This window comes from Dicentrarchus labrax, unplaced genomic scaffold, assembly GCF_905237075.1.
Source record: "Dicentrarchus labrax unplaced genomic scaffold, dlabrax2021, whole genome shotgun sequence".
In the NCBI taxonomy this organism is placed as follows: domain Eukaryota; kingdom Metazoa; phylum Chordata; class Actinopteri; family Moronidae; genus Dicentrarchus; species Dicentrarchus labrax.
In genome coordinates, this window is record NW_026136703.1 from 4,567,120 (window position 1) to 4,585,159 (window position 18,040).

Below are 18,040 nucleotides of genomic sequence, written 5' to 3' on the forward strand. Positions count from 1 at the left end.
TTTTTCAAGTGTTGGCGAGAAAATGAAAGGAAGCAAGGGAGCAATGGTTTGTGAGAAGAGCAGCAGTTGCATGGATACACTGAAATATGATCAATTGCAAGGAATATTCTCAAGTCTCGTAGTGTCACGCAACACAAGACTAGATGCACTGCTGAGTGAACACACGTCCTCAGCCTCCACTATATATACACAGTATATGCATGCACTCACGTAAAGCACACATGAATGAACACACTCTCACACACCCTACCCGTCATTACCTTGCCTTCCTGACATTCCATCCAAGAGCTTGGGGAAGAGGAAAGGGATCTGCTGATCAGATGCCTGCAGTTTTGGCTCATGGAACAGAATGGAGGGAAGGAGCCCCACTGTGATTCATGTGTGTGTCGTACACAATTTGAACTCACACACACACACACACACACACACACACACACACACACACACACACACACACACACACACACACACACAAACTCGCTCAGAACACAGTTGACAAAGTATTAAAACAGACGCTGATCATAAATCTGTCTCATGCTTTTTGGCTACTGGTCAGTGGTGTGCAGTACATTTCCCAGACTTATCTTCGCTTCCTTTTTTTCATTAGAATCCAGTTCTACTTAAAAACTTCAAATGTAATGGTATATCAATTGTCAGTACTTTCACTGTGCTGTATTTTTAGCTGTGGTATTCAGCTTTGGATAGACAGTTGCAGACACCTCTCCAGCTTGGCTCGGTTTCCTTTTTTCACCGTTGTCTCCGGTGAAACAAGAGCACTAGGCCAAAGCTGAGTAAGCCATTTTGGCTCCCCTGAGGAACAGTACCACTCAAATAGGAGGCTGTTGACAGTGGAAGAGCATGAAGGTCCTGTTGAGCCCTTGTCATTGATCTGCGCCCTCCCTCCATTCACTCCAGTCTCAACAATCGATGCTCATGATTATTGAAATGGCTGCTCTGTGAAGTTGTGAAGCAAGGTCATTGAGTTCTATTTCATATCGCGTCCTGCATCTCATAGGGCAGGCGTGTTAACGGTCTGTGTGCACCACAGTGACCGTTGTGGTTATAATAATGCCAGTTCTCTCTACAGTCCCACTGTCTCGGTAGGGGAAAAAAAACTAGGTAGACTCATTGTTCTACGAAGGAAACTAAGATGCAGGGAGAGGAAAAGCTGCAGGGGGAAAAATGCTGACCCACATTTTTGTTGCAGCGTGCAATGGGACAACGATTCAAGGCCCAACCTGGCCATTTAACTTAAATAGCATGTAATCGGAACAATATGTGTTGATTGTACGCCGCCAGAGCAGATGTGATTAACCCAAATTTGTACTACAGGGGTCAAGGCTTTTTTTTTCGGAGCAGGTTTTCATCCTGTGGGACAAATGCTCGTTGTGTGACAACATTGCTTCACTTATAACCTGCAGATATAGTTCTGCAACGTAATGCATTTTTGAAGCATGGGTAAGGGAACATCTGCACTATATTTAAATAAATGCAGTATGTAGTGACGACACAATGCCTATAGTTTTGGCCTCAATGAACGCTACACATGACCACAGTTGTAATGTCCCTGAGGATACAGTGCTCGTTGAGTTCAGTGCAGGTCATATTCTTGATTACCTCACACTGGCAACCATGTAATTGTGTCTAAGTGTGAGTGAATGTTTGCTTGTATTATAGTTGTGAGGACCAAACAAGAAGAACTAGAAGGACACTCGGAGAGCACAGACCTCTGTTCCAGGTGGTCCTGTTTGAGGTGAATGTTATGTTTTCTCGTATGTTTAGTCACAAAACACCATTAACTTTAACTATAACCTGTTTCTGCATGTGCGGCAAATTGACTTGATTTTGTCATAAACACCGGTGTTACAATTGACATAATCTATGCTGTGATTCGGATCCGCTACAAAATGTTATGGGTTCTCCTTTGGCCCACGCTATACCCTGCCACCAAGGTTCATTAAAATCATCATTATGTGATTTGGCAGACATTTTGGTACTCCTGAAACTACCAGTAACATAATTTCTGGTAGTGAATGCAACATGGACAACTTGTTAGAAAACAGTATTTACACATCCTGCAGATTAGGAGCAACATTAGCATTTATTTGAGTCATTTCTGCCCACTTGGGGAATCTAAGTCCGATATTCACTCTACTTCTGGTTCTGATTTTGGTCTCCACCAGCTGCTTAAGCAAATATCTGTCTGAGACGCTCCACTGTGTTTGTTCTCTGGTTGCAATCTTTCTTTGTGGGTTTATTAGAGTGTAGAACTTTACAAAACAGTAAGCCGATATGAAGCCTTAAAAGAAGAACTGTGGAGTGGAGTGATGATTCTCTGTGGGTTTGTCACTGCAAGGGACCCCTTTCCTACACACAAGTAGTTGTGTCATTTATTTGTAATATAAAAATATTGATTATAGCCACTTTAGTAGTGATAGGAATTCCGGTTCTTTTTAGTGGGCCGGATCATTTGGCTCAGCTAACCAAGAAGAGCGGGCTCTCTCGGCTCCCAAATGGCTCTTCATTTTACCACTTATACCTTTTATAATTCAGCCAAATTTAGTGCTGTTTTGACTTATGATCTGTTTTTTGATGTGTACACATATATCACTTAAATTATTCAATACATCCTTTGTATTGAAGTATTTAAAAATTAAAAATGACATTTTCTGATATCAATAAATTGCTGTAGCCAGTTGTTATCATTCCATTTACAGAGCCTTGTAACTCTGAAACCACCCAATGAATGCACTAACCTGTTTGTAGAACCACTCTGCTACACAAAGCAGATAGAAACACCTGTAAAATTCAGTCACTGCATGCATGCAGCACCTGTAGTTTGTAGACCATCATATCATTCTACCTTGTATTACTTTACAAGCCAGCTCCCATCGTTCACTTAAAAGAGCCGGTGATGCTGTGATGATGTTCTGTGACAAGTGATACCTGTTTTGAGTGGCCACCCTTGAAAGTGGGGTGAAAACCTGCTATCATAGAGGGGCACGAGATGCAGTATTTTGGACAGTCTTGCATTCATGATATTGTGCTTTGTTGTTACACATGAAAATTTAAATGTAAATTTAATTTAAGACCTGCTTGTCTGATTGACCAAATTTCCAACACTGAAAAGCTATGGGGTAAGGGGGTTTCTAGACACTGTTTCCACAAACTGACAAGCACTTAGTTTAAGGCATGATGAACAGTTTAGTTATCAATCTAATCAATTGCAAGTCCCCATCAGTGTAGCAATACTACCCTGTGCATGTGTTTGTCAAAGCAAAGAGGTCAGATTCCTGCTGACGGGCACTGACGTTGCCTTACCAAGCCTGCATTCTTATGAGGAGAAAGTCTTGTTTGTTAGCTTGATTTCACAAGCATTGTGGGTGTGTGGGTGTGTACACTTTTAGCAGTACGCTTTTAGCTGCAGAAAATGAACAAGTGTGCAGGACTGACTTGTCAGTGTGTGTCATTGAAAGGCCAGATGGATTTCAGTGGCACGTGGTGCTGCTCCAGGAGCCTGCCCTGGGCTCAGCTGGCTTTAATCAACAGCATCATTTACCCCTCTTGCGGGTAATCGGCGCACAATAGGCCCCCTCAGCAACGCTCCCCTCCACCTCTGCTCCCCCAGCACGCCTCCACACAGCATGGTGCTATATGTATTTACATTTTCTCTCTTGCAAGATACATGTGTTCTCCCACACTTACATCAGCTCATTCACTCACATACAGTAGACACACTTAAATGCATCTTCAAACCTCACAGCTTGTTGAAATTTCAGCTCATATCGGATTTATTTTCATAGGTTTTGCCCATAGTTTCAATGGGTTATAATAACATTGTACTTACAAAAGTAATTGCTGAGATCTGGGAATGCAACAGTATTGCTACAACAAAGCCCAATGGGGCAAGAAATATGAGCGGTCAGATGATCATACAGGTTGTAAACAAGCCAATAGTTTCACCAAATTAGTTTGATTATCTAAACTACTTCATTTGGAAGTAAGTGCACCTCGTAATATCAGTAACCATTCCTTTTTGCACTAGTAAACTGCACTGCACACAAAGTGTAATTCATCTTTAAAACAGAAAATTTGGGTAATAATGTTACAATCTACGTTTTGTGTCCTACTCCAAATAAGTTTGACTAAAATCTGTCTGATTGTCTGATAGCTTATATTCATCACAGATGACCAAATCTGCTAAAATATGACCCACGTTTCAATATCCTGTTAGTATTCTTTGAATGTTCTATCTGCTAAGGAGGGTGGGGGAATTATTCTGCAGCAGTGATATCTCTTTGTGCACTGTGACATAGATTGGAAGGAATGGAGTGACAAATTAAGATTGGGTTCTTATCAGTTTAGCTTGGGTGTAATCTCCACTCACTTGATTTGTGTACATACGTTATGCTTGATAGCTTCCTGCAGACAGAGCTGCTTATCAGCCAAACCCAAGGGCCTGAAACTGTGCATTTCAAGGACCCTTTGCCACAGTATGTTCCCCTCAACCGCTGAAAGAACGTGTTGACCCAGCGGACAACAGTGTAATCCATGTGACAGTCCAAAATAAAGCCACTGAGTAACTTTTAGGGAGCCCCTTCTCAGCTGGGGAACAGGATGTGGCAAAGGCCTCCCTAACTTAGGGGGATAATAAATCAGTGTAATAACATGTCTGACCCTTCCCACCATAGAAGAGGCAGCTGAACAGACAAACTATCTGTATGGTTGCATGGAACACGAGGCACGTGTGCTTGAGTGATGCTGATGGGTCGAAGGTGGACTGTTATTTGGCCTGGAAGGTTTCCTACAAACATATGTTGCATGGTTGTAGGGGAAATCCTTTAAATTTGCTACATATCTGGGGGCGAAGATGTTTTCTGAATCTCATTAACCCACGGATGCGACTGAAGTTGTTCTGTTTTGGATGTGGTTTTATTCTCAAAGTTACTGTTTTCCTCCTTCACAAATGTGAATGGTACACATTACCTTTAGTATCAAGACGTGATAACCACTGGATTAGTGTTGGAATGGACAGTGGCTCGGAACAGACTGCTCTGACCTACTGTATCGAGATAAACAGGAAGTGTTTGTTATTATTCTGTCATCTCTGGAGAGCTCATATGGCAGTTTCAGTGCAGTACAATGCCGCGCAACACCCAGCTAGGTCATCATTCTAAGCATTACATCTACCAAGAAAGAGAAAGAGAGGGATTAAGAAAAAATGTTCAAAGAATGGCAGCCTGTCATCTATTTTCAGCAGTGTCGCTCAGAGTACACTGCGGGTTTAGCTGGGTTGCTTGGACCCATTATGGTCAAGTTAGACCAAAGAGTTTGAGAATAAAATTGGTGGGCTATTTTTATGAAATCCACTTCCTCTGGTTTGTGATAAAATCTTCTGAGAGAGGACGGAAAATCTTTTTTTTGTCACAGTGGCTTCAAAGCTTTGGTCAGTTCTTGCTTTTGCTGTCACAGCATTATGCAAATTCATAATTACAACTGCGTTTTGTTTACTTTGCTTATTTCTGTGCTATATGATACTAGATAATCCTCATAGCTCCTTGGGCACAGCCTATCATTAGCTAATTAAAATTTGCAGTGGATGTTTTCTGTTTGAAGCTGTAATCTGCAGCGGTGAGCAACAAACATGCCGGGGCCCTTACTCTAAGGTAACGTGAACTTGGATGTCCAATGGTGCCACTGGGTTCAGAGTCTCCCACCCATAACAAGAGGTCAAGGGTCATGAAAAAGGGGTGTAAGGTCATGGACACAGACACGCACCTGTTCACAGGGGGCCTCCTTTAGCAGAACAGATGACTCCCAGATGTTTTATGAAGATACTGTGACAGCCATGACCATTTGTGTGTGGTGTGACGATACAAAAGGGTGGGGTTACCCCCTGCAAATGCACTGTTTAGAATTGGACTAAACTTCCTAAAACACTTCCCAGACATGCTCCACCATACATGGACATGTGCAATGCTTTTGGGGGACGTAAAAACCTTGATTTACATTGTTTTGAATGGATTTTAAGAAGGACACTCTTACACCTGGAAAAGCTCCGATGGAGGACTTAGTCTGGGGTTCAGTCTGTGGTCAGCAAAGAAGGAACTAATTCCGAAAAGTCTCTCCTGAAAAGATCGGTACTTTTGAGCGTTTTCTTTTGAATGGTTGGATAAAATACGGCGATAAATCGCAGTGTCAGTCGTACAGCTGAAGTTGCACTCTGTGGAGAGAAGTCCCCATGTTGCCAATATAATAGCAACTGGAATATATAAACCTTTCTTTTGAATGGAAGCATCTGGAAAAGAGCAAGGCCCTTCCCTTTCAGTTTTACCATCAGTCTTTTTTCCCCATTACTATTCTGTCAGTCTCTGGTCTCCCGTTTACAGTTCACACACCTGGATTCATTGTAGTAAAAAAAGACCTATGAGAAGTTATGTGTTAGAGCAAAAGTATGCTGTTCATGTGGGTTGTTTGCATTGTATATTTCATGATCATGGAAAGATGACCAACATCAATGTTGCACATTGAGATGAAATTATTCTGACATTATTCAAAGTCTAATAGTGATGGCCTTCATGCCCGAAGATCAAGGCATTACATCATTGGTTAGCATGATGAAGCTGTCATGAGTCAGTCAGCGGAAAGTTGTACCATTGTCCAAACATGACAGCATTTAGCTGGCACATATCCAGTCAGACAGCAGAGGTACTGTGGGAGCAGGCAGTTGGGTGACCTCTGACCCTGCCCAGTCTGCCTCCAGGACAAAAGAGGCATTCAGATGCCCAGTACTTTTGCAAAACACCCAAAAAGCACTCAGCTTACAGTGCAAATGACTGGTAATCCTGTTGAAATACTTGTTTACTCCCAGTTAAGATTGGTAAAAGCAGGTGAATTATCACATATTTGTGATGGAAGAAAAGACACTGTTAAGGTAGAAGTGCATCCTAGTAGTAGATGGTAAGCATTTATACAGGAGGGGTGTAAATAATGAAGACAGGAAAGAATGTCACCATAAGAACATAGTGACTACAATTAGATTTATGGTTTATGGCTTTACTGTCATTAGACCTCTTTTCTGCGGAGGCTTTTGAAAGATGGATGGTATAGTGTTCCCCACTATCATGATTTATAGCTAACATACAATTAGACCATGTATAAAAATGTGCCCTCATGTTTATTCTGTCAAGAGTTCAGGCTTTGTGCAGCGGCGGTATTTTTCTCTCTGGCAATTTATCTCTGTGCGGGCGTGAAAGAAATGGTTGTGTGCAAAGTGCTGTCACAAGGAATTCCTAGCTTAAACAAAACAAACTTAAATGAGAGCTGCCTGGTCAAAAGAAACCCTAAATAATACATTAAGGAACAACATGTCGTAAAACATGACTGTTTGCCATGTTTGCTCTGGCAGCTGCCGGTTTGGAGGACTCTTGACACTTCTCTTCAGTGACAACCCTGGAAAGATTGCTTCTGATGCCAATATCTGCAGTTTTAAACGCTTCTTTACGGCCTCTCTTCCAGCTGTTTCTTTGCCCGTTATCAAGTTTGACTGCTCCTGCATATAAGAGAGAGTGGTTTATGAGCCTGGAAGAGACCACCTTGGGTGACCCACTTCTTCTTGTCCAATATTCCATTCACCTTTTGTCCAACTCTCCACAAAGTGCCAAGTTCTCTTTTACTACTCCCCCTAACTAAATTTAGCACTTTGTTACCCAGATGGTGATTGTTCTTGCACTTTAGGTGTGAATTTTTGTTTGTGAAAGATTGCTGTCTGGAATGCTCAGTGTTGAGTCTTTCTTCTGCTTCCCCAGTGGGTACAGGAAGGTTTAGACTCAGCAAGCTTCACCCAGCTGACTGACAAGTGACTGGCAGGTTGTCTGGAGCGCCGTGTCATTTCAGTGTGCACAGATCTGCGAAGGGGAAAGCGCCCTACCTGAAGTGTCAGTCTCGCTCAACATACTCTGCAGCTGGTTTATCGGTCATGACACTTGCCATCCAATGTGATTTACTGTGGGTAAACATCAACCTCGCTTGTGTTTTAAAGGAATAACCCGGGGGGGCAGTGCAAGTTCACTAGAGCCAAGTTTGTAGAGGCCACAATCTGCGGTCAGCTCCTTGGTACACAGAGTGACAATGTGGACTTACAGTGTGTAACCTCTTATTTTCTTTCTTTCTGCAAAATGCATGCTGTCCAAAAGAAGTGAAAACAAACATACCACCAAAAAAGAAAAGGAGAACAGATGGACATATGGGGGTGTTGGATTCCAGCTCCCCCATTTTTTAAGGGGGCATGATGTTTATCGCAAGCATGCGTAGCCCACTCCATTTGCGTCAATTAGCCGATGTAATTTACCAGGCTGTGATGGATGATACAGAGGCGTCTGAAGTGCACTAAGCTAGACTGGAGCATTCACTTAGCCTATTCCTCAGGGTTTCTTCCCTTGTTTTGGGGGATGGAGATATTACTCTAGAGAGAGTAGATTTGATGCTGCACAGAAAGAAAGAGGGAAAGAGACAGTAGGGGAAGTGGACATCATGGAGATAAGCTGGCTCTGTCTCAGAGCCGGGCTAATGGTTGCGTCCCCACGGCTCGCTCAGGAATGCACCCAGGCATTACTGCCAGCAACTTGGTGTCATCTGTCTACTGTCCCCAGAGAGAGTTGACAAATATTATGGTATTTTGACTCCGCCTTTCTGCCCTCTTTGGCATACCAGTGGCTCCAGTTTGTATGTGTGAGAATGGATGGTGGTAATATATGCATTTGGATCCCACTTTATAGGCAAGGCCAAATGCATGTACTTTCTTTGCTTTCTTTGCATCTAGCAATTGCCCAAAACCAAGTCCTCAGTGCAGTGCAAGTGGGTCTAAATGTATCAGGTCGAACAATAAAACAAAAGGTGGGGGAACCTTTTATAATAACTTTCTTCTGATTCCCAATCCTTTTCTAAAACCTGGTCAGCAGCATCTGTATGCACATTATGTAAGCAAGGCTGGAATCAATAGTCTAGCATTGATCAGAAATCACCACCAGACAAGCTGTCACCCCACCTAACCTGTGTAGCAGTCGAGCAGTCTAGAGGAAGATAAGATCACTCAGTATGAAATCGATTCACATTTGACCCTTATCTTCAAAGTGTTGTGCAGTGAAGGTAAAAATGCGTGGCATCTCGAAATGTCAGAGGATTTGTATTGATCTGTCAGTTTCGGGGTCAAGAGGCTGTCAATGATGTCTTGCTGATTGATGTGTAGACATTTCTCCAGGCACACTGAATGAGGAGAATAGCTGATAGTGTATTGTATTGTGTTGAATTCATAATGACCGAATTTGCGCAAGTGCCTCGTACATATGTAATAGTAAAATTTTGGATTTCGTTTGGAGGTCTTTTTCACTTTCCTGATTTTCTCAGCTGATTAGGGTCTGTGTCTTGGCCAGTGCAATGGGAGTCTTAAGTTTTTGACTCCAGTGTTTACACTAGCCTACCCCTCATATTATCACAGCAACATACTTGAACTTTCACAGAACCGTCTGTGGCGTGGCCCTCCACCTGATCCCCTCTCAACGCATTACATTCGGCTGAGCTAATGGTGTGAACTTGACAAAGCCACCAGAGCATTGTACAATCAAGGTCTCCCCTTCTTGTCAATGAACACTGATTGGATCTCAGAGAAAGCCTTTTCCTGTGTGTGTCACAGGGCTAATTCTTAATGGCGACTCCCATATTTGGGAGTGTGTGCGTGCTCATGTGGGCGTGTGTCTTTTTTATGCATGCATTGGCGATGAGAAGACGCAACAGGAAAAGGGGTTTCCTTTGGGCGTTGTGTGTGATATCCCTCCATCCACAGCCTTTTTTTGTCTGCTCAATGAGGGAATGTATTGGGTGGAGTTGGGATTGTGGGCAGGGGTGGGAAGCGGGTCATTTCCTTTCATCTTGCCCTCTCCCTTGGCCTCACACAGCAGGCACATACACACATGCATACTGTACAAAAATGCATTAATATTCAAAGAAAATCCACCACCTCCTTGCTGACATCCAAATAGATGCTGTCATACACTGGAGCTGGAATCCAGAAGGGGAGGGGCACAGGGGCGAGTGATCTAAAGGCAGAGAGTGAGAGAGGGAGAGAGAGCAAGAGAGGGAGGGGGGGAGAGAGAGAGCAGGGACAATGTCAACAGCTCAGCTCCCAGCACAGTCAGCTGAAATCCAGAGCTCGGCTCAGAAGCTCACAGAGAGCAGACAGAACGCAGCAGCTTCGACTGGGAAACACCGCCAGACTCAGCAAAGGCATGGAATTTGGACACGAAACACAAACTCTGAATGGCAAAAAGAGGGATCTAAAGCCATATGCTGCAGGAATGCTTTAAAGTTTCCTTGTAAGCTTGCTTTTTCAAAAAGGCTCTTAAGTTTCCATTTCAAGTGACGCGACACAGGGACAATCCATCTCTCAGGGCAGCCCATCTGAAGTGGGTAAGTAGGAGATACTTGATCTTGACACTGATACCTGTAGCCCTTCCCAGTCATTGTGAGTAATAGCTACACTGTAGTGCTGTTCACCCAGTAGGAGATTGCATACACGACAGGCTATGGATGTTTTATACCCAGTTTGTCCATGCACTGCATCCCGCTGCTCAATCCAGCCAGGAAAACACAGACTACTGCAGCCAATAAAATAAACATTAGTCAGTAGGCTCAGTAGAAAGCTGAGCAAAAAAGAAGCTGGTGGGCAACAAGAGCTACTAATCCCACTAAGATGATAAAGATTCAAAGTTTTTGTGTTGTTGTGATTGGAGTGCAAGGCAGTATTTTACAGTACTTTTTTTTTTTTACTACAGTGGCTTTATAGGTCATAAACGGCAGCAAAAGCTGGGTTGTGAAATGCGCGTGGTCTTTATGTTAGGGCTGTCTCTCCAGTGGTGTTGACAGCATGCCTTGCTTCACCCCCATGCATGCTGGTGCATTATATGAGCAAGGTTTTTGGCATATTTGGTGGTAGTCTTGGATTCAGATTTTAGCTGAAATCATTTGGAGTTTAATTTTCTTTGGAAAAGGTTGCATTGTTTCAAGGGTGGATGGGGGTTCAGCATTGAGTGCTGGCAGAGAGGGTTCAAAGAGCTGTGATGTCTAGGACTTAACATAAAGTTCTGGGAAATGTTTCAGGCATTTCTGGAATTGAGGGAGGATGGGACAGTGTCATATGTAATGGGCACAGGCCTATTTTGGGTCCTAGACGTGGGCTGATCAACGTGCTCATCAATAACATTGATGGCCTTTGGTGTAGGTTGTGGTCTTGGCACGCAGACATTCCAGATATGCTCCCAGCAACAATTCAACCCAATATGGAACCAGGGGAGCAGACTTCCACTTAGCTCTAAATACAGCCTATACATCGCTTGGGATGTTGGTATTCCTTTATTATAGACTGTCCTTTGACATTTCCCTCAGGGGCAGCCAATACTTCATAGCAGTTCATACCAACATGAAGTTCATACCACTGTCTTAATCTCCAAGGGTTCCTGACTTGAAGAAATTGTGAAGCCTGCATTCTTGTGTGGTAGCATTGGCTATCCCAGTTGAGAGGCTGTCATCTTAGTTGTAAATCCTTTGCTTGTGTCGAAAGTACACTTATGAAGGTCCATGCACCAGCCCTCCAAATTTCCACCTGTGAAATTGGTTTGGGATGCCTTCTTTGGGTTTCCCTAAGTCCAATGGCTTGTGGATGGAAAACATTCCGAACAGATACCTCAGCATTTATGAACATTTTACTAGAGGCTGAGCTTTTAAATAGCTGATCTGGGAGATAATAGCTATATGAAAAGGCATAAGACAAACATTATTCCTGAAACATTCAAGGCAATTCATTCCTTTCAGTGGCTTGTGTTTGAAGGTTGATGAACCGGGGGCAAAACTCATTTATACAGTCATAGGGCCATGTGTGTTGTCTTTGATGTCTTTTTGCATTGTGAACAAGATAGTATCCATTTCCACCACATTAAAGGCTTACTCTCCAGTCTGCTGGAAATCCTCCTACACTCACGTGCACTGGGGGCAAGCAGAGTGACATCGCTAAAAGATTCAGTGTGTTGGGAGCGCTTGAAAGTTGAGGACTCACACGTAGTGTACATACACACCCTCTGCTGCCATCAGCGTTCTCAGGGCTTTTCATATTTTATCGACCATTACGGATGCATGAACTGCTCTCTCAGGATTAGAGGGAGTGCGAGGGAGTTAGTGAGCGACGGTCGGTTTTTATCGCTTCAGTCCTGCTGTTGACTGGCAACTCAACTGCCTCCTCATTAGGATAGGCACAGAGAGAAAAAAGATGAGGTCTGTAAAGCTGCTTAAATTCAACTATCTGATCTTTTGGATAGGATTATCATCATGTTGTAGTTATAGTAGAGTGGTCACAGTGTCTGAGGGACAAAACTCTGGGAGATTTTAAGAATAAGGCTGCTGTTCATCTCTCTTCTTCACTGGAAGTCCCCACACTGAGTGTGTGTCAAATGGCACTATTGTGTTTGTGCCAGTGACACACTTTCTGGGGCTTATGATGTGTAAGCATATCTCCTCTTTACAGTGCCTAAATTCAGTGCAGTATTACTGCAGGCTATTTGGAAAATTGCTGGTCACTGGTCACAGGGCTGTCCCTATCAACGTTTCTATAACTGTCCCAGAAGAGCATTCCAGACATTACCCAGAAGCCCTCTGTACTCTATGCTGCAGCTGCTGACCTCTCACCCAGGCAAAATTAATAGCTTAACAATGTGCAATATAGAGTGCGCCAGTCCACTCACTGACAGTGATAGACATATTTGGCGCAAATGATGAGAAGCCAAACAAACAAGCTGATAAACACACTATCTATTGAGTAATGTTGTCATCAGCATAAGGAATGGTATTGAAATGGATGATAAGTCGCTGTTCTTTATATTGTTTAACGTTCAAAAGTGATCCCTTTCACCACCCAAGAAAGCTGGATCTTTTCAAGCGTCTGTGCAATTTGTTTAAGTGCACTGTACTGATGGAAACGGTTCACTCCTTCAAAAAGACTGTGGGGTGTTTGCAAAACAGTGTCTCCGGTCCTGCATCCATTCCCTCTTGGGAGCCATGGTTACCAGCTCTGAGGTTGTATTCGTAACATTTTTTTTCTAAATATATAATAACACGTCTTTAGTTAGGCTTGTGACTCTGGCGTTCCTCTCATATGAAATAAGAAAATCATTTGACACTGCAGGGTAGCGCTTTGGGGTTCGAAGGAAAGGGATGGCAAGTATTAGATTTCATTCTGAGCCCTGTTAATATGTGGGAATGTTGGGCCTGTGGAATGTGGCGTGGCTGACTTTATTCTCATTCCCAGTATTAATAGCATAGTTATCCCAGTGATCCGGTCTATTTGATGAGCAGAGATGTGCCCGTTGGCCAGCAGAGAAATGGGTCAACATTGGGCCTGTGATCTGATGTTAGTCTCCCCCCTTGATACAACCTCCTTCCTGAGCCAACATTAACATCTGTATTGTTAGAGTCCCATGCAGCAAATGGTGGACTTGTGCAACATGTGGATGACCTTCTGAGTACAGTTACCACAATGCAAGCTGAAGCCTTGAGAGAAATGTTTCAAGTGAGGTGGAACAAAAATGCACTTTTGAATAAAGCATTAGCAAAGTGGCTCACAAAAAGAGCTTTTCATCCTGTCAGGACTCCAAAACGTGTGTATGCAAACTCTGGCTGATTTGTTTTTAACTTCCCCGAAGTCATCTGCTTCTGCACAGGTTCTTATTTCAACTTTTGCTCATGCAACTTGTGTCTGTGGTTCGTGGCTTCTATGAAGGGGTTTAACATGTTTATAATAATTTGCTTCAAACTGCAATGGGGCATGGTTGGGTACTCCATGCTGCATGGAGCTGCTACATTTGTTTTGATCAAAGCAAAAAGCTCAATCTAAAAGCACAGTTGTAACAACCCCCTGGTACTTCATGTGGTCTGCGCCTTTATGAATGTTCCTCACATCAGGAAATGTCTTTTTTTAATTAATCAAGCTAAATTAAATGGGTATTAATGACATCCCTGGAGGATTGGAAACATATCCCCCCTCCTATTTTTCCAGTGGTTTGTTGAGGCATTTCCTCTTTATGGGTGAGGTGGGTTACTGTGCCTCATGGCCCTGTTAAAACTAACAGTGCTTATATGTTTGTTTGGCTAGAAGCCAATAAGACGTCTGAGAATTCTCAAATATTGGCTGTGAAAGATTTTAAAAGTTTATGAGGTGATATTGAAAGACTGCCATATATAGGTGGTGGAGTTCTGCCTTTTTTCTGTTATTTAAACAAACTGGATTAATGGTAAGAATGAGACAAATATAGACATCATAGACAGTTTGAACAACTTGTCTAGAATTACTAATATGAGTCCCCAGTGATGTAAAGCACTCACCAAGCATTGCCATTTTTCCTGAAGGGACAATCTATGTGCTTTATATACAAGATCGGCAACCCCTGTGCAAACCTGGGGCGACTACATGTAATTACGCTGTCCTTGCATTGGCTGTCTTACAAGAGCTGTTTATAAACAAAAGAAAATGAAAAATGCCTCTCTGTCCAATTGTGATTGCATTTGCCTTGGAGACAGTCTGGAAATATTTAAGCAACAGTATTAACCACAAGCTATTAAAGTAATTAATAATAATTGTGCCGGTGGTCAATTTCCAGGGTGGACTTATTCATTTCCTTCCTTATGTTATGCTGGTTCTATTCTCTTTGACAGCCCCATGAAACTGACTCAACCTCCTTAACATTGTTCTATTGCTATTGTTGAAGCTTGTCACTGTATACGGTGACTTGAAACGTAAGGCGCTTCTTATGTGTTTGAAGTCCATTGTCATGTTGTTTCAGAAGTATCATTTCACTATGAGTTTTCCTGGTGCATGTTTTGCCACTGACTCAGACAGTTTTGCCCCAGACTACGTCCTGGCGACAGTGTCTGAAGGAACGGCTCCCAGTCCAACAGCTGAGTAGATTTTCAGCTGTCTCATCCTTGCAGTTTCCCCTATCTGATTGCAGGGCAGAAAGGAAGTGATTGAGGGAGAACGTAAGCAAAGGAATGAGGGAGGTTTGGAGGAATGGGTAATAAGAATTGGGGGGTGGGTTAAAGGGAAGGGTGGGTTTCTGATCTTATGATTCTGGGTTCTTTTCCTGGAAGATGCACGTAGGCATAAGACCACAGACAGCCCTTATCATCAACTGCCTTACACACTTGTGTCTGTGGATAGAGCCTTAGCAGAATGCCAATGAATTTGGTTTCAGAAACTGCTTATCTTTATTACTCCCATAGTAGCAATCATTTACTTTGGATATATCATTGGTAAAATCATTCTCTTCCTACCCATTTGTTTGTCATGCCAATGGAATGGCTGAGAATGTTTTGGAGAGGGACGATGCTGTCATAGCTAAAAATAACTGTCCCTTGAAGATCAGATGAACATGGACTCCTAGGGGAGCAGCATTGCACTGGCCGAAAGAACTATCGCTGCTTGCGATAGCCTTCTTGTCAGGCCCCAGCAGAATTGTCCGATCCAAATCCTCTGGCCCATTGTCCAGGTCCACACTTTTATGAAAGTGCAGGCCTTCTGTGCGCTTTGCATGCGAATGTACCGTGAAATAATGGCACTTTCTCCACTTTCAGCTCTGGTCATTTGTCACTTGAGACTGTAACTTCCTGCTAACCACGGAGACCTGCGCTGGGATGGATGGGTGATGTCACACCTCAGGAATGCAAGTCACAGTGTGTGTTTCTAATGTACAGTGCATTTGGTATGAACATTAATTTGATCATGGATGGATCTCATGCAAGCTGTTTGTACATCGATCCCATACACTTCTTTACATAAATCTTGTAAACTGGCCACCCATGGTCCTAAGCCCCAAGTAATTGAGGAAGTGATGCATGAATAAAATCTCTGTAATTGGTGTGAGACCGAACAAGCTAAAATGTGTGTATTGGGGGAAGCTTGCCTCTGTGTTTCACTAATGTAACTGATTAGTGCTACAGTGTGGCCTCTGACCCTAACTGATGTATGATGTGGACCTGGCTTCCCCAAGGCCTGAAGCAGCGACTGTGGGTGGGCCAAAGATCCAATAGGTTCCATGGGAGAGTTAGTTTTCAGTGTCCCAGGTGATTTGGCTTGGAGCCAGTGGCTTGGGGGCAGGAGGGGTGAAAGAATTGAGGGGTAGTTCCATTAGTCATTGGACAGACAGGCAGACAGTAGAGAGGGAGGGTAGGGCATGTTGGGGAGGGCATGTCTGGGGCAACAGCCTCCAAAGGGTGGCATGGCTCCAATGTGTCTAATGGCTGGGTTGAATAGCTACTTCATGTCAAATTAATGAGTTTGAGTGGTTCAATTCCATGTCAAAGGACACATGCAGTTTTTACATAGTGGTACACAACCATGACTACCCACAAATATGGGGACAATACAGCACCCGCGTGCTCACATTGGTATGCCTCCATGTTGGGATTTTACTTGTCATCTGCTGCGAGGGCGTACACCAATTTCAGGAAAAGGTGTGAATCTACAAAATCTCAATTAGAAATGATTATATGTTAAAAGGTTGGATTATTCCATTAAATGGTGAGTGTGTAACATTCACGATGTACGGGCAGAAATAGAATATGATATTCATAGGTATGTTTACATTACAGTATTATCACCTGAAGATAAGAGTCACATTTTGTTCACTTAGAATGAGGCAATGTCCTCTTGTATTGAGGCCGCCATGTTTAATTTACTTACTTTTACCTTTACTACAGTAGGCCAGAATGGGCAAACCAAACACTGGCTCTAGATAGGGCATTTTGTGTTTTTCCTACACACTCGGATGGTTTAGCTGATTCAGATTGTTGCTCTCTGCAACTTCACCACAAGATGCTGGTCCTGTGATAATCCTTATAATTTTATTTGTACCAGTCCCCATTTTTTATCCTACTTTTTGGCTGGAATTTCTTCAACAATAGCCAATCATTGGATTAACATTCTGAAATTACCTTTATATAACAGTTTTTGTTGTTACATCCCAATTGTGTATTTACAAGGGAAACAACTTGAACTGATGAATCCTTTAAGCTCAGTTTGTTTGAGGGTGCACACTGTAAACATATTCACAAGTCACTCCTCTTACTGACAGAGAAACTGCATGATTGCTGCCCGAGAGTAGTTGATACATGTTCCATTTTGAATGGAAGTCAGGGAACTATGTAATTAAATGCACTTGCTGTTCCACAGTAACTGTAGGTGTCGCCAAATCTTCCAAAACTGGTGTTGGCTCAGGCAGATGTGTTTTCTTGCCAACTGCATTCCAACAGTTTGCCAGAACATTGCCAATCCCTTAATCTGCACTGCATTTGGCATCTTGTTTCTGCCTGTGCCAGCGTGGCACTGCTCCCCCATCTCTGGTGCTGGGTGCTTACGTAAGCCCAACTGTACCCTCCTCCGCGGCCCAGCACCCCGGAGGAATGGTCCTCATTTGTGGGACCCAGAAACAATGCGTGCGCAAAAAAAATGTGTGCTGCAGGCTTGCCTCTGATCTTTTATTCAGTGCCTCTTAAAATAATCTTGTTCTTTCTTTTGTGCTTTTGCCTATTCTACTTGTTATTTGTCTCAACCAGTTTTATTGCTGCTTCTACATTACTCTTGCCTTTTTTTGTTTGCCTCTCTGGCTGGGATATTAGACTCCATTCATCCATCTATGTATTACAAAGAAGATGGCAAGGGCACTTCCTTAGAGTGAAAGTAAGGGGTAGATGTGTAGAGGAGGGAAGAAAAGGCAAGAGAATGGATGATGATGAAGGAGGAGAAGGAGATGCATTTTAATGCAGGAGCACAGTGCAGTAGCTTGAGTTTGAGGAGAAAGAAGAAGGGGAATGTGCAGAGTAAAAAAGGAAAGTAGAGACAATGGGGAATGATGCAGCTTTTTTGATTTGGTCCAAGTGTGTCTATTCAGGAGGGATGGAAAAAAACAGGAGCCTGATTTGTACCCGATTTTGTATTTGGTAC

The 18,040-nt window shown here is 43.0% G+C and overlaps 1 protein-coding gene across 3 annotated transcripts in view; it reads left to right on the plus strand.

Annotated features, from left to right (window-relative positions):
* daam2 (dishevelled associated activator of morphogenesis 2) overlaps nucleotides 1–18,040 on the plus strand; it is a 99,269-nt gene that overhangs the window by 10,806 nt on the left and 70,423 nt on the right. The window contains exon 1 of one of the 3 annotated variants that reach the window (XM_051393141.1): nucleotides 10,183–10,464. The exons of the other annotated variants lie outside the window; for them this stretch is intronic. The gene's annotated coding sequence lies outside the window, so the exon portion shown is untranslated. Of the gene's footprint in view, nucleotides 1–10,182; nucleotides 10,465–18,040 lie in introns of those variants that run through there. 3 annotated transcript variants of the gene reach the window in all.